Below are 23,278 nucleotides of genomic sequence, written 5' to 3'. Positions count from 1 at the left end.
GCAACATTCTTTTTTTGGGTGGTTGTTGAAGTCCAAAGAGAGAGGATAAAGTCCATTCTTACTGTCTTCTGAAAAAGGCTGATAAATTGAATGGGAAACAGAGAAATCTGCAATGTCAGAGGAAGTTTTAAAGATATTAAGCTTCCTGCTTACAAAATCTAATTGTAATGCTAGGTATGAATGGAGATTAGAATGCATCTTCTCAGTGCATTGTGATGTGATACCTCTTGGGGATCTGTTTTTATCATCTCAGGCTGTCTATTCCAAGTAAATGTGAATGAGTCATTCATACAGCAGTTCCAAAAGTAGCTTCACACTGTCTTCTACAGCCTTTGGTAGGTATTAATTTCTGTTTTCTTATATAGCTGAAACTGCCACACAGATTGCTGTGAAACCAGGAAACTCAGTCACATCCTTTAGAGCAGAGAATGAGACAAATGCTGTTCTTGCATGCACTGGTGCTTACCACCTGTGGTGCTTCAGCTGAGGGTGTTCCTGGCTCTGACATTTTGACAGAACTGCTGCCTCTTGGGACTTCTCAGATGTCATGGCAGGATCAGACTTGATAGTTGCTTCTGAAGTCACTCAAACAGCCACAGCTAAGACTGTCAGGAACTTCTGTAGTTGTGGGTTTCTTATGTTTCTAATTTCAGCCTGCAAAGTGCTTTTGGGGGGGGGCTCTAAGTGATTTGTTTCTCTAGCCATATTACAGGATCCTGGAAGTTGCTCTCCCTTTCTTCTGACTCTTCTTACTCACTTGAAAGTTCCTTGGGGGAATACACGTATGTACCCATCACCTATCAGCTGGGTGGTACCTGTGCACAGCATAGCTGAGCTGCCAAGCTGAAATATGTCTGAAAACTCATTTAACATGAGGTGATAATTTTTAGGATTTCTTAGCTTTTTGAAGAGGGAAGAAGCAACCACTGTGGAGATAATTTAATCTACAGAAGTAATCTTTGACCAAGCTCCCCCCATTCCAGTCCCTGTGTAGTTGGACATGTCCATTGCTACCTTCAAATGCTCCGAAGCATTGGACGTGGCACTTGGTGCCATGGTTTAGTAGTCATGAGGTGTTGGGTGACAGGTTGGGACTTGATGATCTTTGAGGTCTTTTCCAACTGTATTGATTCTATGAACTGGCTGCACCAGGGGAGGTTCAGGTTGGATGTTAGGAAGAAGTTCTATACAGAAAGAGTGATTGCCCATTGGAATGGGCTGCCCAAGGAGGTGGTGGAGTCGCCGTCGTTGGAGGTGTTCAGGAGGAGACTTGATGGGGTGCTTGGTGCCATGGGTTAGTTGTTTAGGTGGGTTGGATTGGTTGATGGGTTGGACACGATGATCTTGAAGGTCTCTTCCAACCTGATTTGGTTTGTTCTAAATAAAGGTTTATTCTAAATAACTGCAGTTTTCTCTGCTCTCGCTGCAGGTCATAGCTCCTCAGAACCACAGCAAAATGTTTGGTGTCCAAGTAAATAAATGGCCCTTGGCTGGCTCAACTTGGACCATAATACTTCTGTAATGCCTTAGAGGTGGCTTGATTATTTTTTTCAGTAGGTTTTTTTTTTGTTTTAAAGAACAAACATGATCAGAGGGCTGGAGAGCCTCTCCTATGAAAAAGGCTAAGAGAGTAGGGGTTGTTCAGCCTGCTAAAGAGAATGCTTTAGGAAGACCTCATTGGGTCCTTCCAGTATTTCAAGAAGCCTATAAGAAAGCTGGGAACAGACTTATTAGCAGGGCCTTTTGTGATAGGACAAGGGACAATGGTTTTTAACTAAGAGGGGAGATTTTGACTAGATATAAGGAAGAACTGGTTTATGATGAGGGCCATGAAACACTGACCCAGGTTGCCCAGAGAGGTAGCAAATGTCCCCATCCCTGGAAACATTCCGGATCAGGTTGGACAGGGCTCTGAGCAACCTGCTCTAGTTGAAAATATCCCTGCTGCCTGCAGGGGTAGGGGGTTGGACTTGATGATGTTTAAATGGTCCCTTCCAACTCAAACTGTTCTACATATCAGGATATTGGGCTGAGAGTAGATGTTTTCAGCACATTAGGAATCTGGGGTGATGTTTTGGAAACCATGATGGTTAATCTGATCACCTGAGAACATCTATAATTCAGCAGCTGGTTTAATGTACAGATTGGATTATAGCACTGGAGAAATGCAGAGTTCTTATGAAATGTCAGATACTTTCCAAAAGGGCTTGAAATAAAGCTGGAATCTGCTAACTGACAGATGAAAGACACAATACTGATCAGGCCAGGGCTTGTTGCTCAGTGATGACATTGAAGAGTTCTCTGCCACGCTGGGTTGTGGTTTGTTGGGGTTTTTTATTCCTATTTTTGATTCTTTCTGAAACCTTGAAGAGTTGAGGCCATTCAAAGAGTTGAGGAAAGCTGTGAATGAAAGTTCACCTGAGCAGATAATGCTTGGTCCACCTTTGCAGGGCATCAAGTATAGTTGCCTGCAGTGCTTAATTGCCCCTGCAACTTTTTTTTTTGTCTGTCTTCTCATTTTCCCTAGGTTGGCATTTTTGTGGATGAATGCCACTGGGAGTTAAGGACTTGCTGTGACTCTCACTCTTACTTACAGGAGTTTTGCCTGCAGCAGTCACATAGTTGAAAAATACAGGTCCACGTGACTGCTGAGAGACCACTGAGAAGCCAAGTAAGTAGGACTCATGGCCATTTTGCAATTCCACCTCATTAGACATGTTTTGGGGCTTATGATTGTGCTGTGAGGATAAATAAGTATAAATATTATATTTGCCTCCAGGTTATCTTTAAAAATGTATTTCTCTGTCTCCCTTCCCCCTCTTTCTTCCTTATTTTTTTTTTTCCCCCCTCCAATTTTCAGTGTAGTCTGTCAGCTCCTCGTAGGTGAGTTATCAACTCTGTGGTCTCACAGTATGGTGGCCCAGCATAAGGGACTGCATTGTGGAGTTGCCTAGTGCTGCCAATTACCCAAGGTTCTAGAAAGCATAATGTGCAGCAGCGTGATTAAATCTAGGTGCAAGTAGAAATCCACATAACCTTCAAACTACTCTTAGGGAAAAAGTGTTGCCAAAAAAACCCTACCCCAAAACACCCATATTTGACTTGTTCTTATTGTTGCCTTTTCAAAGCATAAACAAATGGTGATAGCTGTCTTTTTGATCATGTGAACAACTCTTGTGAATTGCTTTTGAGATATAGAGGTGTGAAACACTAGAGAGAGAGGGAGGGAAACAACAAACCCTAAACTGATGGTTTTTTCCCCCCAGATGTTAGTGTTTCTTAAGCACACAAAGTGCAAATTCTCATTGTTGAATGCACTGATCAAGTTTGCTCCCTGCTGCAGACAAGTGGATGTCCCATGGAGTCCATGTAATTATGCCTAATGGTTCCCTGACTTTCTGTTTTCACAGAATCACAGAATGTTAAGGGCTGGAAAGGGACCTTGAAAGATCTAGTCCAATCCCCCTGCCAGAGCAGGATCACCTAGGGCAGGTTTTCTTTCACTTCATTTCAAAGCCCATGTGTTTTCAAAGCTGGATGGACCAGTTCCTGAAGGAATAGAATTGCACCATCTTTCTGGATAAAACATCAGGAAGCATCTAGGAGAAGCAAGGTGTCTGTGCTCATTATGGTCCTTCTTGTTGGTCTGTTGGACAACATAATCACCAGTTGCATGCAGTTTTAGCTTGGCTTGGTATATTCACTCTTACATAGGTGGACTTGGTGATCCTGAGGGTCTTTTCCAACCTGAGTGTTTTCGTGATTCTGTGCTGTCATAAAAGGAAGTGTTGGAGAAATCCAGGGCATTGCCTTGTCCCTGAACAAACAGGCAGAGGAGAGTCAGCAGACACCAACTCTGAGGGGGTTGTCTCCAAAATATTTCCAATGGGACTATTAAAAAGAATCTTCTTACCACTACTTGGGAAAACTGCATGCATCTCAGAGAGGGAACTGTGAACGCCACATGATGACCACCTTTGCCCATAAGAAATGTTTTTTGGTTTCCTTTCTTCGTAAGTGTTGATTATTTTGAATAGTGTTACAATGACAGTGGGAGAATATGCATCCAACACAGCAGCTTAATCTGCATATAACACAGTCAGAGACCGTGTGAATTCATAAGCAGTCTCCAAGATTAGTCAAAACACAGTATACTGGGAAGAAATCCTTATTGCTGCAAGTCTTGTGCAAACCAATTCTTTATGGCAAGAATTCTGAGTCTTCATGCTCAGTAAGTAAGGCTCTAACAGTAAGCAGAACTGAAAAGAATCCTCTAGTTCTTCATGAACAGATACTCTCCAGAAGGCTTCACATGTCTCTTTTTTCAGCAGTGTATAAAGTCTCTATACATAATGTCCACAGAAAAGACACTGGATATAACCCCTGGCAAAGAACAAGTTACTTTCAGTAGCAGAGCTCTTTAGCTAGAAGCTGTATACAGATGAGGTTCATGCTTGGTCCTGTGGGAGAGATATAATCACGTTCTGTCTCTGGTCAAACTAGGCATTGGTCTTCTAATCACAGAAAGCTTCCTCACAATTTTGGCAATGCTTTTGACTCAGTGAGGGACCCTCAAGGTAAATAAAATTGAGATGCAGCTCGTAGCACTTCTGCAGTGTGCTTTCACATGTGGTACAGACTTTTAACTGCAGCATCCTTTTGTTGCTCAGCTTGTTGGTTGTTTTATTTTCCCCCTGTTTGTTTCTGTTCCAAGGTCTAGTTTCAGGTTTTAAAGCCTCTAAAAAAATTAGTGTCCTTTTAGATCCTCCTAGTGAAATAGGTAATGTCAGGCTGTTTGGCTAATGAAAGTGACAGTGTTTTGGGGAGCTTTGTGGCATTGCACTGTTGCACATTTGCATTTATCATCTCACATTATTTCAAATTGTTGTCTTTAGGATGTCAGAGAACCTGCCCTAGGAGGTTATTTGACTGAACACCGGTGAGCTGTCTATAAATCTTGCAGAAGGGGCCATCGGCTATTTTAGTCCGGTGGCTCTTCAATTCATGCTGCTGAGGACAGCCTCGTTTGAGCACCTGAGTGCTACCTTATTTGGGAAAAACCTTTTCATACCAGGTACCATATTTAGCAAAACTGAGTAAAATCCTGCTTGGATTCATACATTTTTCTTCAGACCTATGCATAAGTTTTCTAACAGTTTCTCTCCTTACATTCAAGAGCTCTCAGCACTTCTGTCATTCCACTCTTCTTGTCCTTGGCCCCCAAACCCTGTACTCAGTGTTGGTTAGGCCACACCTTGAGTACTGTGTCCAGTTCTGGGCTCCTCAATTTAAGAAGGACGTTGAGATACTTGAATGTGTCCAAAGAAGGGCAAAAAGGCTGGGGAGAGGTCTGGAACACAGCCCTGTGAGGAGAGGCTGAGGGAGCTGGGGTTGCTTAGCCTGGAGAAGAGGAGGCTCAGGGGAGACCTTATTGCCCTCTACAACTACCTGAAAGGAGGTTGTAGCCAGGTGGGGGTTGGTCTCTTCTCCCAAGCAACCAGCCACAGAACAAGAGGATGTAGTCTCAAGCTGCGCCAGGGGAAGTTTAGGCTTGAGGTGAGGAGAAAGTTTTGCACAGAAAGGGTAATTGGCCATTGGAATGTGCTGCCCAGGGAGGTGGTGGAGTCCCTGTCCCTGGAGGTGTTCAAAAAAGGCTTGGATGTAGTACTTAGAGCCATGGTTTAGTTGTCATGGGGTGTTAGGTATTAGGTAATAGGTTGGACTTGATGATCTCTGAGGTCTTTTCCAAACTGGTTGATTCTCTGATTCTATGAATTTATTCATCGTTTGTATTACTCTCTGTCAAATGAATGATCTTGTTGTAAGGTTCCAGTGCAAAGTTGTCAGCAGTAAGGATGCTAGATGGATACTGTTCTGACTATCAGCCTTGGAAGAAGCAATCTACCAGGAGCAAGTAGTGAAGGATACAGAAAGATTTGGTGAAATGTGTTAAACCAGCAACAGCTGACTCGAAGCCCTACCCAATCCCTCAGGAACAAATTGCATTCCCCCGAACTTCATGTCTTCGCTCTGCTGCAGGTAAGAGCATGGGCTGGTTTCTTTTAATTTCCTGAACAAGCAGAGAAGAATTGTGCAAACAATTAAAATTGCAAATTGCCTGTTTGCTCGAGATCAGATTTATTCAAAAGGGTCCCCGCTCCCTGGGGACAGGAAGATGATGTTTTGGAGATGCATTTTGAACAAAGTAAGCATTTCTGCAGATTATTCCCAGCATAATACACCAAGGGGAATACAGTGTGTTTGTGATTTCCTTTTAAAAAAGGGAAATAATCAATGAACTGAAACATTCCCCCTAGACCAATAATATTTATTTCAATGTTCTGTCAATAAATATAACAAGGTTAGTTTTCTATCAGATTAGGTGGAAGAATCGTTTGAGGGAAGCTGTGTTTGGTAAGCTCTGTTGCAAAAATGAATCAATAAGGGAGGAAAAAACCCTCCCTTGTTGAAACATGGAGCTCGAAGGAGTTGTCCCACAACAAGTATTTGTGTGTCTGCCCCAGAACTCTTTTGCTGGCACCTAAAGGGCCCAATTCCTAAACTTTCTTTTATCCTCCTTCCAAATGCCAAAGGAAGGAAAAGGAAAGCACAGGCGATGGCCTGAGAACAATGCCTGAAGTATTAGAATAAACCTTTATTAGAATAAACCAAACCAGGTTGGAAGAGACCTTCAAGATCATCGTGTCCAACCCATCAACCAATCCAACCCACCCAAACAACTAACCCATGGCACCAAGCACCACATCAATTCTCCTTCTGAACACCTTCAATGAAGGCGACTCCACCACCTCCCCGGGCAGCCCATTCCAATGGGCAATCACTCTTTCTGTATAGAACTTCTTCCTAACATCCAACCTGAACCTCCCCTGGCGCAGCCTGAGACTGTGTCCTCTTGTTCTGGTACTGGGTGCCTGGGAGAAGAGACCATCATCAGCCTGTCTACAACCTCCCTTTAGGTAGTTGTAGAGAGTGATAAGGTCACCCCTGAGTCTCCTCTTCTCCAGGCTGAGCAACCCCAGCTCCCTCAGTCTTTCCTCATAGGGCTTGTGTTCCAAACCCCTCACCAACTTTGTTGCTCTTCTCTGGACTCGTTCCAGCAAGTCAACCTCCTTCCTAAACTGAGGGGCCCAGAACTGGACACAGTACTCGAGGTACAAGTGTACAAGTGTAGCATTCTGAATACTGCAGTTCTGTTCCTTGTTAATAGGAGATCCCTGTTGACTTCATCTGTGCATTTACCAAACCTTAATCCCCCATAGTGGCAGAACCTCACGTGTAACACCTTGACAACAGCACTTCCCAATTTCAGTTGTCCTCTTGAAGGCAGCTTTATAAAAAGGAATACAAAACTCATCATGCAGTTACACCATTTACTTGTAGCACTGGAGAAGAGAGGCAGCCCTGTGTGTCCTGCTAGAAGAATCTTTCCTTGCCATTACCAACTCCTGTTGAATATGCCAGAGGCAAGGTTCTTGCTGATTCCTGTGCTGCACGCTCGCTCTGCAGTTATCAAGGATGAGATAGCATGGAGCTATGACAGCACAGTATATATCTGAAAGTAGCCTCCTGACTCCTGTGCAGCTGTGTTATCCATTTGGCCCAGAAGTGCTGAGGTTTGTTCATCAGCTGGCCTGCAGGACTGGAGAACGTCAAGCCAGGATGAAAATGAACACAAAATATGCGAAGATGCAAATGAGAAACAAAACTGTGAGGATTCAACATCCAATCATCATAGTGCAAACCACTCTCATTCTGCATCCCCTGTTTCTTAGTTAGTGTATTTTCATTTCAAAATAATTTAGGGGAGAAATAAAGAAGCAGGCAATGTAGTTTCCCATAAAAGGATAATCTCTCCATCCTTGTCATTGATTTCTGTCTTCTGCAGTATCTTTTGTAAGTTCATGTCACAGGTATAGCTGCAAGCTGCATATTTCCAACCTGCTAATAGTATGCATTCCAGCTTTTGAAAGGAGCCTGCCTTCCATACAGTTTGTTTTTCATGGAACCTTGGAATCATTTAGGTTGGAAAGGACCTTTGAGATCACAGACTCCAGCCATTAACCTGGCACTGCTATATCACAGCTAAATCATGTCCTCAGCTTTTAAGTGCCGCAAGGTATGGGGACTCCATCACTGCCATGAGAATCCTGGATCAGTCTTTGACAACTCTCAAGGGGAAGAAATTATCCTTCAAGTCCAACCTAAATCTCCCCTTGTGTGTTTTTACAGCACTCTCATACGAGCAAGGCACCTGGCTTCTTGCAGGTGAAAATTGTGACTTTAAAGCCCCATAAATGTGTGTGTGTAGGGGGGAAACAAAACAAAACCCACTTACAAATGATGAAATGTTTTGTCACCCAGTTGGAGACTAGTCAGCTGCACCCAGTGGTGGTGTCTGAAAGGAAACAATTTCTGCAATAGGATAATGATGTCCTGTGAAAGAAAGAAAGGGAGGGGGGTTGGGGGGGACCCCACCCAGCAGACTACCACCAAACTTAAGCATTTAATTAAGTGGTGTCACAATTCTCAAAGCTCTCGACTTGACATCAGTGCACTTCTGCATATTTCAGTCTTTTTTTTCCCCAGTCAAACCAGATGCTTGGTTTAAGTTGACTTCTTGGGTTCTGCTGGAAAATCACAGTGAAAATCCCTTCAGTGTGGAAGGCTGCAGCATGAAAGCATTTACAAAACCGCTTTGCTAGCACTGAAGCGGTCACCAGCCCGTTAATGCGTGCAGCAGAGAGCAAACTAAATTCAGTTGATGTCTCCTTTATGTATTTCAGTAGCACAGATGAGCCTAATTGGCTTCAAGTTTTCCACCAGCATTGTGTAATTCATCAGTGCACATATTCTAATGCCTGGTGGAACTGAGCAAACTGTGTGCATGTGTGGTGTGCACAAGAGGATGAGCCGGAGCTACTCTCTGCACGTGAACTGATGGTGCCACAGCAAATAAGATTTCTTTCTGAGGAGCCTTTGCTGGATCATTTGAGAGCCATTTCTAATCTGCTTAATTCTTTTAGACTTTGGATTGGTTGGTTGTTTTAATCTTCCAAAGGAAATCTTTATAGCCTTGTAAGGCAAAAAAAACCAACCCCAAACAATCAAGGAAACAACCTAAGGAAAACAGAAGCAGTGTTACTATAGACAAAACAAAGCATTCAAAAGCTATTTCTTTGAGGTGCTGTTGTGCATCAAGCATGAGGAAAACAGAGTCCCCTTCCTTCATTCAGCTGGATCAAAGACCTGCTCTTGTGGGAGCAGTTGGCCAAAAATTGCTTTCGTAATATATTCTGCAACAGTGACTGGGGAGGTACTAGGAGCAGCCCACAGGGGCCAGGGAACAATGTAAAGGCTGAATGTGAAATTAATTTCTGTGATTATGTATGGTGGCTGCAGTGGAGCTGCAAAGGGGAAAAAAAAAATGAAAAGGGGTAGAGGCAGTGAAGAAAAAGTTAATCAAGATAACAGCAGCACCAGATAATGCCAGTTTTCCCTTCAGAATATGGTCAAAGATTTTTGGGGTGAATCCTTTTAATATAGCTGCACTGATATTAAGAGAGAGTCTTGGATTTTTTTTGCTAGAGATGTTGGATGTAAGGTCCATTCCAACCCATAATGTGCTGTGATGTTATTGGTTAAAATGCCAGACAGCTTGAGAACTGCTCAGATTCTGAGTGGCTTTTGTGATGGATGTTTTTCAAGCTGATACTGGTGTTTAGAAAGAGAAGGAGTCAAAACAGTAGGGTCCAACATTATAGGACTTTGTAGAACTTTGGTCTCAGTGTACTTACAGAAGAGAGGAACTTTGAAAACAGTCCCTCTGCAACCTTCTTGCAGGCCCCTTTCAGATACTGAAAGGTCTCCCCATAGTCCTCTCCAGGCTGAACACCCCCAGCTCCCTCAGCCTGTCCTTGCAGGAGAGAACAATGATAAGCAAATTGCCTTTTCTCTTCACATCTGATAGTTAAATTGTGGGGTTTTTCCCCAAAATGGTGATAACTCTCTTTAAAATTTCTTCTCACCTAGCCTGAAAACATGGTTCATAGTGGCAGGGGGAAAAAAAGAGAAACAATTTTCATAAGGTCAAGATCTTGTGGCCTGTAGAGAACTAAGAGGTCACAGCCCACACAGACTGACTTGACAGGACAATTCAGGAAGACTGTAGAGAAATCACAGGAGGGGAAAAAACCCAACATTTAACTCTGTATTTTAGGTTAACTTTGCTGTTTGATAGAGCCCACCAAAGAAATAGTGTGACAATGAGTATCTGACGTTCTTCTCTGTTGTTCCACTCTGGGACAATCACTCAGTGACAATTTTGATATTAATTAATTAAGCCATTTTTATATCAGTGCTGAGTTGTATTTCCTGTTTATGCACAATCAGTTACATGTTCAGGAAGGGACTGAAAACAGAACTTAAATCCAGTAGAAAGAAATCTCTCTTAAAAGCATGGATAGGCCTTTCATGTGTCAGCATTTGCCAGGACATTAGAGCTCGCAGTCATGGTATTTCTAGGTTGATTAGGAGTCAAGTCAGAGGATCTTCCTTTATGCCTCCAAGTGCAGTGTGAACGATGAGGTGACATCATCTCTGAATATTCTACTAGTAGGGCAATTAAATTGTAACTTGGGTTTAACTGAACACTTGTAATTTTCTTTTACTGCCAAAAATACAATGAGGAAGTTGTTCATACCAATACAAGATGGCAAAGTTCTTACTCCCCAAGTACTTTCCAGGGCAGTGAATGTGAATCTGGTGGGGACCAATCTAGGCTTGCAGGTATTTTTCTTCACTTTGTTACAGAACTTCACGTGCTGCCATCTTCCTGTTGGTGCAAATCTATTGCCCCATCCCTGGAGGTTTTTAAGGCCAGGCTGGATGTGGCTCTGAGCAACCAGATCTAGTGAAAGGTGTCCCTGCCTATGGCAGGGGGGTTGGAACTGGCTGATCCTTGAGGTCCCTTCCAACCCTGACGATTCTGCGATTCCGTTCAGCAGTTTATAATGAATATTTGCATTCCTTAAGATGCCTTATAGATTGTTTCTTTGCTGTTAACTAATAACTGGGTTTGCTTTAAAGTTCATAGCTGGCATGTGGTTAGTCCCCACTGAGAAATAGCCACTTTGCTAAACACGAGCCAATTAATTGAGCAATGAGTTATCATGCAATAGGAGATGTTCCAATCTTTACATGTGCATGGAGTGCAGCAATATTAGATGTCATGTTGCTAAAATAAATTGTTTTCTATAGGGGACTGCAGTCATATAAACTTGGTGGTGCATTTATTTCAGGTTGAAAATGTTTGTTTGTTTATCTGTTCTGTAGTCACTTTGCCTTTTTAAGAAACAAAGTTTAAATGACATTGACTGTGGGAATTTCTTGCATTTTATAGCGTGTGTTTGTCAGAGGAAGGTTTTGACTGCTGTGATGCTCTTTGCTCAAATACTAAGTGGAGGTTTCATCATGGAAATTGAGAGACAAAACTGATCTCATTCAGTTTATTCCCCAGGAGACTGTTCAGTCAGGATCATTTTTCACACTGCTCTGTGTAGAGCTTTGTCCAGTTTGAGTTTTCTGTCTCTTGCCTTAGTGTTCCTGCCTTGTATCATGGCACTGAAAACTTAACTGTGTGCATCTCCTAGAACTCCTGCTTTTGGTAGAGCAGAAGAGAAGTGGATGTGTACATAAGGTTTATTTTAGCAGCAGTAAATGAGGCTGGGATCGCAGCATTCAGACTGACTTAAGTTGTGAGTTTATGGGTCTTGATTACAACCAGCAGGGAATCCTTCAGTGATGAAAGAGAGAGAGGAAAAGAAAAGGCAAGAGAAAAAAAAAAAAGGCAAGGGAAAAAAAATGAAGGCAAAACCCATCCTGTATCTGCACTGTGTCTGTTGACCACACTTTCCTGATTTCCAATTAGATGTGTGCAGGCTGTAGGAGTCAGGCACCTTGTAAAGACGCCAGAGCCATAAAAAGGGAGAAGTGGTACTAATAGTACTGTGACTACCACCTTGCTTTCTGCTTGCTGACCCCTTTGGGGAAGCACTCTGCACACCTTTCCTCTGTGCTGAGGAGTAGAACAGGAAGCTTTCTGTATCCTGCACAGTCTAGAACATGTTTCAGTAGCCAGCTCAGCTGTTCTTCACACATCTCCCAAGTGCTAAGTGAGAAGAACAAGGTGCAACACCTTAAATGAATTGAATTATGTACAGGTTTAGTTTGATCATAAAAGAGGGTTGAAGTCTGTTGCCTGATGCTGTTGCTTGATAAAGACAGATGCTTAGAACAATCTGTTGCACCTAGAGCTGGATACCTAGGATAATTTCAGCTCCTTTGGGAAGTTACTGAAAGAAGTCTGGCTGGTTTTATGAATAGTTTGGCTGCTGAGCACAGTTCTGGGTCAAAGTGAGGCTGACACAAATTAGCAAAAGCTGATCCCATTCCTTGATTCTCCTGTCCTTGGATCTCCTCTGCTTGTCTAAGCAGCTTTCAGAAAAGCATTGAGCACTGTGCCTTAGCTGAGCCCTGCCTCTAAGGACAGCTGATTCTGGAGCATACTCACAGTTGTAAAACTAAAGTAAATGGACACTGCAAGGGGGAACATCAATTCATCATTATTTTTCCTCTGAGAACAGAGGAAAGTAATTTCCTCTGCAACTCCCAGCTCCTGTGTGATATGGTTGAGATGCTGGAATCAGGCTTGAGAGGAGGCCAACTGACCCCAGGCGGGCAAGAGAAATACAGAGTTTCCTGGCTTTGCTCCATATGTGAAGATATTCCCCAAATTCATCCAACATTTCCTGCTGGAGAGTTGGCAGATGTGCTTCTTGGACAGGGAGATTGTGGTACTTGAATATGTTCAGGATGCCCTGGGGCTAGCAAGAGGCATCTTGTCAGAAGATTTGCTAGAGATTACTCTGAAGGGAGTGGGTTTCATGTGCACTGCTCCCAAACTCAACCACTAGTTTTATCTTAGAATCTGCTGAGGTGTAGCAATAAGGAGGAGCTGACTGTGACTCTCGGTGTGCTGTGGGTTAGCAGAAGGCTTTTCCTGCTGTAGCAAAGTAAGCAAGGGCAGAATTAGATCCTCTGTAAAAGTGACTGTCAGGTTTTCACCAGATATTCTGTCCAACTTGCAGATAATTACATCATTCCTTTTCTTTTCACTCATGCAAATAGCAGCCTGTGGTATTGCTGGGAATTCTTTCTCTTGTTTAGAGTTCAATAGAAGAGAACATTTGAAGAATTTTATGGTATATACTTTTATTACTTTGAACCAACATCATCTTGGTTTGCATCCCATCCAATGAAGCAGATATTTGGGCTGATGAAAACTTCATTTTTCAGGAACAGGACAGAGGGAAAGATATTCTGGGATCTCAGAGTTTTCTCTAAGCTAAGGAAAAAGGCACTAAAGGCTGGGGAGTTTGGGGTTTTTTTCAGCTAAGCAACCTGTAATTCACTGCTTCACTGAGAAAGAGATAGAACTTTGTTTTCTTTCCCCTTGTGCTTTTTACCAGGCTGTTTGTGAGAGTGCATGAGTGTGTGTGTGTGCCTCAGAATTATAGAATCAACAAGGCTGGAAAAGACCTGAGAGATCATCAAGTCCAACCTTATTGCTGGTGCTCAGATTGCCTTTTTTCCTATTTTATTTCTAAAATTGGAGAAGAACCCTGAAATTGTGGGAGAGTGATGGAGCAGTCTGACTTCCTGTGATGGTATTTATGTGATGTGTTTCTCACAGATTCCCTCGAATTAGGAACTGTTGCTCATCACACTCCACCCTGTCCCATCTGGACTCTGACTGCTTCCCCTCTTTTTTCTCTAGGAACCTAAAAAGCTCAGCTGTGTTCTTTTGTTCTTCTGCCTTGGCTCAGCCAGTCCGTGTGACAGCACCAGCCCAGACCTTCTAAACCTGGCTGGAATTGCTGTAATGAATGTATAAGTGACAAAAAGAAAAGCAGACTGTAAAAGATGCTAATCAGCCTTTGTTCTTTTCAGACATGACATGCGGGTCCTGAAGTATAGATTTTGTATGGAGAGAGATAGATTTTAATTAAGCATCTTAATAGAGAAACCCTTCTTGTTTTTTTCTGAATAAATTAAGGAAGTAACTTTGATGCAATATCATTTTCATCTAATCAGTAACATTCTGAAATTACCATGTTGCTTTCCATTAGAAATACCATCACCCAACAAATCAGATAAAATTATTTAACATAGCTGTATTGCAACCTCAGCTAACATCAGCCTGGGCACACAGTGAAGAACAGATGAGGAGTGAATTGACAAATGTTTATCAGGAGAAAGGGACAGACAGTATCAACAATTCGATGCCCCCCTTTGAATAAGGTGTCCATAGCCAGTTGAGATTATAGAATCATAGATTTGTTAATGTTGGAAGAGACCTCGAGAGTCATCTAGCTCCAACCCCCCTGCCATGGGCAGGCCTCGCACTAGATCAGGTTGCTCACAGCCACATCCAGCCTGGCTGCAAAAACCTCCAGGGATGAGGTTTCCACCACCTCCCTGGGCAACCTTTTCCAGTGTCTCATCACCCTCATAGGGAAGAATTTCTTCCTAAAATCCATTCTGAATCTACCCATTTCTAGTTTTCTCCATCCCCTCCAGTCCTATCGCTCCCTGACACCCTAAAAAGTCTCCCCCCAGCTTTCTTGTAGCCCCCTTCAGATACTGGAAGGTCTCCTCAGAGCCTTCTCTTCTCCAAACTGAACAACCCCAACTCTCTCTGTAGAAGGACAGCACTGTGTAGGGGACCTCTACAATATCAGCCAAAGTGAGCAAGGAACATGAGAGTGAGAAGCTGGAGATCAAGTGACTTCAGAGGATACTGAGTGTCTTTGTGATCTGCAAACAAAACATAGCCCACCTGAGTAGAATCTCTCTCCTGACCCACACTTCTCTTTCTGGTGGAAGTTTTCCCAAGAAACATCCCCACTTTAAGCTCTAGGGGTTGTTACCTCCTGATCATATCACTCAGTTCCGTCAGCAAGTCACAGGATGATCTGACTTCATAAAAAGCAAGGAAACCAGCCCTAATATCCCATTTTTTCACCTCCCATAGCAACTGAACTGAGGGGGTCAGGGCATGTGAATAGGCATCACAAAAGCATGCAGCTTTCCATCTCAGAACTGACTTCCAGGATCACTGCTGTCATTGTCTTGGTTCTTTTAACTTGGTCAGGCGTTTGTTAGATCAAGCAACAGGAAAATCTAACCCAGCCAGTACTTTCTCATGTGACTTGAAGTCCTGTGGAATAGGCTCCATCAAAAAAAAAAAAAGGTCACTTTTTCCTTTTTTTTGCCATCACAGCTGTAATGCAATTTCATGTGATGTCCTTAAGATTGCTACACACACTATAATTTCTCATCTACAGCTGTCAGCAATAACCTTTAGTGGCAGCCGAGAGGAAAAATTCCCCGAAATACATATTTGTCTAACATGTACTTGTAGATTTTAAATCCTGTCTAACCACACACAGCTGTGCTTCTCTGATCTCTGCTGCAGTGGAGGCTTGTGCTTTTTTTCCTTGTAGGTAGAGCAGAGGGAGCTGGCAGGACTTGTGCAAGTAGGATCTCGGAGGAGATTTGCATTCAAGCCTCGGTTCTGCTCACCTGGTGCGTGCGAGGACTTGGCACCCTCTGCAGTCCTACAGAAGCACAAGAACTTAAAACACTTTATGTTCTTATCATTCAGCGTTCCATCTTTGATTCTGAGCACAAGTAACAATTTAACCTAATGAGAAGTCGGGGGGGGGGGGGGGGAAAACCCCAACAACTTAAAAGATGGTTGGAGTCAAGAACAGATTGAGGACTGCAGGACCTGTGAATTTCAAGCGCTCAGCAGTATGTCTTTCACTTCCTGCTGCCTCTCCTGCTGTCACAGACCAATTTATATTTTGCACCTCAGACAGCAGAGGTGTAGAACAGCAGAGCTCTTGAGGAGGTGGTGTGTTAACTGCATCAGTTAAATCATTTAATTTTATTAATGATGCAGTCCCCTTGCATACAAGTTGCTAACTAGCTTGGTTCATGAGGGAACTATCCCTTGAGCAAAGGGCAAGCAAGCATCACAAATGGCCCCATCCCTTTTTCTGGAACATCTGTGTTCAACCCCCTTGGAACTGTGGGAGAACAGATTAAGTCAGCTTGGAAGGCATCTGTGTTAATCCTCCCTCAAAGTGGGACCTACTCTGAAGTTTGACCACATTGCTTAAGGTTATGCTGCAGAATGCCAGGGGAGCAGAACTGACCTGTGATTTCGATGCAAAGGCTAGGCTTAGAGTTGTTAGAAGATGAACTTAAGATGAAGCTCTATAGCCCGAGGTAGGAGGTGCTCATCGTGGATAACAATCTGCCAGGCTTTCTCATGGTATGTTAGTGGAATTAGCCATCTAGTTTGCCAAGTTTTATGTAAGAGGAAGACTTCTAGCTTAGATAAGATCAGCTACAGAGGAGACTCATCTAACAGAACTGAGTCTTAGTTCATTTCAGGCTTTGGCTGATATTGTAGAGGTCCCCTACACAATGCTGTCCTCCTAAGAGGCCTGGCTGATCTCTGGAATTGTTGTATCTTCCTGAGTTTTCCTCACCTGCACGTTTTGCCCATTTTCATCCCCTCTGTCTTGGCTCTGACACTCCCTAAAGCTGTTGAGGTGGTTTTTATCCTTCCCTCTTGTGAATGCTGTGTTTAAGCACGCTGTGGATAACAAGCACACAGCTTTTGCAGGTCGTAATGCTCTTTATTTTCTCGATGTGGTTCATTTAGAGGCACTTTAAGGACACATTTTCCTACAGGTTGCTTGTGAAAGGAGATTGCTTTGGGTAGTTTCTTTATATTCGGTTTATCTTGTCTTTTCCACGGAGTGCAAATGTACGCTGATAACACATGGAAATGGTCAAAAGGAGAAATTAAAACTGCCTGCATATGCTCTTGGAAATGTGTTTCTGCTCTGAAAAGTAATTATGTGAGTTTGACCTGGCCTCACTTAGCTCATCTTCTCCCTGAAAGTCAGCTCTGCTGACATTCCTGGAGTGGTTGCTGTTGTCAGAATGGTCTTCCTGGCTACTTGCTGAGAGACTGAATTGAATTTGAGATTTTTATACATCATCAGTAAATTCTTTTTCTCCCTGTAAATTCTAATTGCAGGAATATATCAAGCACTCCTGTGCCTTCAGGACATGGTTGACAGCACTGCACAAGTGTGACTGAGATCCTGATAAGCAAGTGAAATTACATGGATGCCTAAGTTTACCAAAAACAGAACTAAGGGAATTTTGCTGGGGTTACAGAACAAAACTTTGGTGAACATGGATTGGAAAGGCTTTGGCACCTATTACAGGTAAGAATGTCACTTGTCTGGGTGCATGGTGCACATATAGATGCCTCTGAATTGTTTCCTGATCCCATGAAGAATCCCAGGGCCAAGTGTTTGACCACACTTCTTTTTCTACAAATCTGGACACGAGTTTGAATGTGAAAATTCAGGCTTACAAAGATCAGATGTTTTTAAAATCAAAGGTTATTAGAGGAACTTCCTTTTCCCCCTTGAAAACTGGCATCAGCTACCCCAGAATGGCTCTTGACTTGGAAATGTATCACTGTAATTATTAGTGCTTAGGTTTGTTCATGAAAAGCAGATACTCTCTACCCTTTCTGAAGAAGGAGAAGCTGGTGACCAGAGCCAGTCCATTGCCAACCTGCTCTCTACTTCCACCACTGATGTTCCTACCTTATGTGTCAAATGTTAGTAGGTTTCACAACAGAGAGCTGCAGGCTCAGGGAGTGTCAGAAGATTATGTGCATTCTGATTTGCATGAGGTTCTCCCTCATCTCAGCATCCTTCACTTGAGTAAAGAAACTAAAATATGTAACTCTAGAAGCAGCATGATACCAACGTTCCCTCCCTCTTCCCTGAATCAGAAACTCATGTTTTAAGAGTAACATGAAGCTTAAGGGATTTTATTACATGACAGATGGTAACAATAAATAAGATCCGTGCTTTTCCATGGAATATAAACCCTGAAGTGATACAAAGAACTTAGGAAATGGGTAATATTAGAATCGTAGAATGGCTTAGGCTGGAAGGGACCTTGTAGGTCATAGACTCATAGAATCAACCAGGTTGGAAAAGACCTCAGAGATCATCAAGTCCAACCTATTACCTAATACCTAACACCTCCTGACAACTAAACCATGGCTTCAAGTGCCACATCCAATCCTTTTGCAAGCACCTCCAGGGACGATGACTCCACCACCTCTGTGCACATTCCAATGACCAATTGCTCTTTCTGTGCAGAACTTTCTCCTCACCTTGAGCCTAAACTTCCCCTGGCACAGCTTGAGACTGTGTTTTCTTGTTCTGTGGCTGGTTGCCTGGGAGAAGAGACCAGCTCCCACCTGTCTACAACCTCCAAACTTCCTGCCATGGGCAGGGGCACCTGTGGATGAGACCTTGACCAGTCAAGTCCAGTTCATACTTGAACACTCCCAGAGAGGAGGCATACACAACATCCCTGGGCAGCCTGTTCCAGAGTATCAACAACCTTGTACTGTAGATCTTCTTCCTAAGATCCAGTCTAAACCTACTCTCTCTCATCTTCAAACCATTGTCCCTTGCACTATTGTTAGAGACCCTTATGAAAAGTCCCTCTCCAGCCTTCCTGTAGGATCTCTTCAGTTATTGGAAGGCAGCTCTAAGGTCTGCCCAGATTAGAGTGGGGTGTGCCAGGCAACATGCTGCAAGGTTCATTAATGCTTATAGCTGTTAAGGAAATGTATTTTTGTGAATCCTTCTCTACATATAATTTGAACTATTTCCATTGAAATCTTGCTGCAGAACTCAAGCTGCTTACAACAGCTGGGGAGACTTCAGAGCAGCCTTCCACTACCTGAAGGGGGCCTACCAGAAAGCCAGGAAGGGACTGTTTATAAGAGCTTGTAGTGATAGGATGAGAGGGAATGGATTGAAGCTTGAGGAGGGCAGATTTAGACAGAAGATCACAGTGAGGGTGGTGAGACTGGAGTGGGGTGTCCAGGGAGGTCACAAATGCCCCCTCCCTGGGTGGGGGTGCTGAAGGCCAGATTGGGTGAGGCATTGAGCAGCCTGGTCTAGTATCATTGGTCCTTGCACGTGGCAGGAGGGTTGGACCTGGATGATGTTCAGGGTCTCTTCCAACCTAGACCATTCTATGCAAAGCCTTCTGTCGGTGTGGTCTCTGTGACATGGGACATGCAGATGGGTAGCTGGGCAGCATGGAGAAAACACCACTTTTGCTTACAGCTGGAGGAAAAAAAGAGCAACCAAATAATTCAATTTCCTGTCCCATTCTCCCCACATTTTACAAAATGACTGAGTTGCTAACTAGTGCTGCCTGCTGCCCAGAGAGCACCAGGTCACCTCTAAGGCAGTAATGCTGTCTCTTCTACATGCTGGGCTTGCAGACTCTTCAGGCTGCAGCACCCGAATTTCCCTCAGGTGTACTGAACATTTCAGGTGATGATTGACCGCTCTCCCTGATATTTGTATGATTATTAGTCTCTTCTCTGCCTGCTATTCAGCGGACAGCGCTGCTCATAAAAAGCAGATAGGAGCAGGCTGGGCTGCTGCCCCTGGTGGGTAGGAGAGAAGATGGGCTGATTGATGACCCTCGGCTGTTTTCTGATGTTGCAGTTGTTTTTTATGATGTCATTAGGAGGCTATAGTCACATTAAGGAATCCCTCATGACATCATAAGGGACTTGATATTTCACTAATGTTATTTCAGCAGAGTGGAGCTCTGGCATTTTATGGTCTTTGCTTTCCCCATAGAATTGGGAGTTGTCTAACTACAACCTGGAAGAAATGCAAAAATAGTCAAATGCCAACTTCAAAAGTTATGGTTGAAGAATGCTAATGCATTTGGCTCTTTCAGAGCACACAGCACCTTTAGGTGGAGTACATGATGTGTTTGTAAAAGATGCCATCAGCGAATACATACCCTCATGCAAAGAAAGAATCAAACAGGCCTCCCACTTTCTTTGGTGCACAAACACAGACCCCCAAAAAAATGAGTTCTGGACACTTTTCTCAATGGCCTGAGAGATAACTGGACTAGGATGGCACCAGCTGGCTGTTGGCACAGGAAGATAGTTGTGGTGTAATGGCAAGAACAGGAAAACACTGGCAATGGAGCCAGAAGATAAGATTTCCTGAGGGGAATGCTAAACTCTGTACTGAGAAGGGACACTATGCTGAAGAGCTTGAGAGAGGTGGAGAAAGCACTGTGGGTGCTGCTGCCAGCTGTACCCTGCAAGGGGTATGTGAGGTCAAAGGTTGGTCAAGATTAGTGAGCATCACCTCACAGTGCAGGAGTTCAGCTCTTCACTGTGCACTGACACAAACAATTCAGAACAAGAGGACACAGTCTCAAGCTGTGCCAGGGGAAGTTTAGGCTCAAGGTGAGGAGAAAGTTCTTCACAGAAAGAGTAATTGGCCATTGGGATGTGCTGCCCAGGGAGGTAGTGGAGTCACTGTCCCTGGAGGTGTTCAAAAAAGGCTTGGATGTGGCACTTGATGCCACAATTAAACAATTGCCATGAGGTGTTAGGTGTTAGGTAATAGGTTGGACTTGATCTCTCAGGTCTTTTCCAACCTGGTTGATTCTATAATTCTATGACTTCCTCAGGTGAAACTGCTGTTAGTTAAGGGTAGGAGACTGGGAAAGGAAGGAGGGAGGCATCTTGCATACCAAGTATATACATACTCTGACTGATACCTGAACCTGTCCCTTTTCAACAGAGGAAATACAGCTCTGGTTTTACATTGATTTTCTTTGTGTTCTCCTGAGAGTTCCCACAGCAAAGGAACTTATTTTTAAGCTACATTCCTATGAATTTTGCACTCTTCTCTCTGGTTACCCCAATATTGGCCACAACAACCCCATGCAGTGCTACAGGCTGGGGTCAGAGTGGCTGGAGAGCAGCCAGGCAGAGAGGGACCTGGGGGTGCTGGTTGATGGTAGGCTGAACATGAGCCTGCAGTGTGCCCAGGTAGCCAAGAGGGCCAATGGCATCCTGGCCTGCATCAAGAACAGTGTGGCCAGCAGGAGCAGGGAGGTCATTCTGCCCCTGTACACTGCACTGGTTAGGCCACACCTCGAGTACTGTGTCCAGTTCTGGGCCCCTCAGTTTAGGAAGGAGGTTGACTTGCTGGAACAAGTCCAGAGAAGAGCAATAAAGTTGGTGAGGGGTTTGGAACACAAGTCCTATGAGGAGAGGCTGAGGGAGCTGGGGTTGCTCAGCCTGGAGAAGAGGAGACTCAGGGGTGACCTTATCACTCTCTACAACTACCTGAAGGGAGGTTGTAGACAGGTGGATGATGGTCTCTCCTCCCAGGCAGCCAGTACCAGAAGAAGAGGACACAGTCTCAGGCTGTGCCAGGGGAGGTTCAGGTTGGATGTTAGGAAGAAGTTCTATACAGAAAGAGTGATTGCCCATTGGAATGGGCTGCCCGGGGAGGTGGTGGAGTTGCCGTCATTGAAGGTGTTCAGGAGGAGACTTGATGGGGTGCTTGGTGCCATGGGTTAGCTGTTTGGGTGGGTTGGATTGGTTGATGGGTTGGACACGATGATCTTGAAGGTCTCTTCCAACCTGGTTTGGTTTATTCTAATATTATTCTAATATGTATGCACTAACCAGCAATAATAATATTTATTGTATTGATCACAGGATATTAGGGGGTTGTTCCAATTGTCGAGATGAGAAGCAGACAGGCTTGAGGCTTTTCTTGATTTTCAGCATAAGGAAAATGAACTTACAAACACACCTCTCCTCAGAGAACATATAGGAGAAGGCAGAAAGAGATCTAAGCTCCAGAGAAAGGGGGAAAGCTGAAAAGGGAGTGGAAGTCCTTCCTCATACTCCACACTGAGAAAACAACAGAAAACCCCTTTTCCTTCCTTAGGCCTCTTAGGTACTTTCTCAAGGCAATGAAAGGAATTGTATTGCTGAAAATAAAGAAAAGCCTTGATTTTTCTTGAATCCTGAATTCCCTGATTTAGGAATGCTCAGTGCCACTACTCTGCAGACAATAAAGAAATGCTGAGCTCACTTATATTTAGGGCCAGTCCTTTTGCCCATGTTTTACGCTCCTCTCTGAAGCTGAAAGCTTTCATTCTAGTTTTCTTAGCGGGTAGGTTAGTTAATATTTTTAAGGAATAAACAAACTTGGCATTTTCTCTGTAGCTTACTGGAGCAGGATATTCTGTCTTAGTGCATTTTCTTCCAAGACACTACTTTTCCTAGTGTATGTCAGTACAGGAGGAGAATAACCAAGGTGTTAAGGGCCAGGAAGGGGGGAAGGGAACAGAACATTAAGTGACATTAAATCAAAGATAATTATCAGCTGTCAGTCAGTGAATGGCACCGAGCCAGAGCAGCACTCAGTAGGGGTCTGCCTGTCCAGCCATACTCCTTTTCCCTTCAGAGTTTGCAAAAGATGTAATATTTGTCCTTAAACAACATAATTTATTATCGGTTGAACCCGGAGCTTTAATACAAAGCTCCATTTGGAGACTGGAGCTACCTTTCAGTAGAAGAATATCTCTGATGATCCGTCATTTATCCTTTCCATTCCAATGCCCCAGCCTCAGGACCCAGTATTGGCAGTAGGTTTATGGGGTTTTTTTTCCCTCTTCTCCTGCTGGGAAAGAAAAATATTCTTCTAATTGTGAAGGGGTTGCTGTCACTGACATTGTTAATTGAGCTATTGTCATTGCATTAGTTTATATACACCGTGTATAATGTTTGTCCTTTCCTAGCATGCCTAACACAAGAATCTCAGTGAGAGACTTTGGTGTAGCATCAGCACTTCAAGAGGACTTCAGGAAGAAAACACATGGAGAAGCCTCAATCTGTTCTAGATGAAAGGGAAGGGGATTGAGAGTCCTTATGTTCACTGAGGACTAAATATGTCTGCTGGCTCTGACACCTGTTCATATGCTATGATATACTCCCAGCATTATGTTTGACCAGTTACTGTCAATGAACTTTCAATAAAATTCTAGGATATTAGGGAACTTTGTGTTTGTGTTGGATTTGTGCAGCCAAGAGAGAACCTGCATTAAAAAAAAAGCCTCCTAACTACCAGAGGACGAAACCAAACAACTTCTTTCTGCAAGTTTTCAAACACTTGAATTTGTCCCTGCCCGAGAGGCTGTTTGTGGGGTCTTTGTGCAGGTGGATTTCAGA

General features: G+C 43.6%; 1 long non-coding RNA gene across 2 annotated transcripts; it reads left to right on the top strand.

Annotated features, from left to right (window-relative positions):
- The first annotated feature begins 2,536 nt into the window (after window positions 1-2,536).
- On the top strand, window positions 2,537-23,096 carry LOC137451478 (uncharacterized). Of its 2 annotated transcripts, XR_010989845.1 has the most exons (4): window positions 4,910-5,074; window positions 5,827-6,039; window positions 17,198-17,390; window positions 22,849-23,096. It is a non-coding gene; the product is annotated as an uncharacterized lncRNA (long non-coding RNA). The 2 variants fall into 2 exon arrangements; XR_010989846.1 differs by lacking the exons at window positions 4,910-5,074; window positions 5,827-6,039 and adding an exon at window positions 2,537-2,671.
- Window positions 23,097-23,278: the final 182 nt, after the last annotated feature.

Source organism: Melanerpes formicivorus, unplaced genomic scaffold, assembly GCF_026170545.1.
Source record: "Melanerpes formicivorus ecotype bairdi unplaced genomic scaffold, bMelFor1.0.p_v2 SCAF_45, whole genome shotgun sequence".
In the NCBI taxonomy this organism is placed as follows: domain Eukaryota; kingdom Metazoa; phylum Chordata; class Aves; order Piciformes; family Picidae; genus Melanerpes; species Melanerpes formicivorus.
The sequence above is the reverse complement of the archived record's forward strand: the minus strand, read 5'-3'. Positions and strand labels throughout refer to the sequence as shown.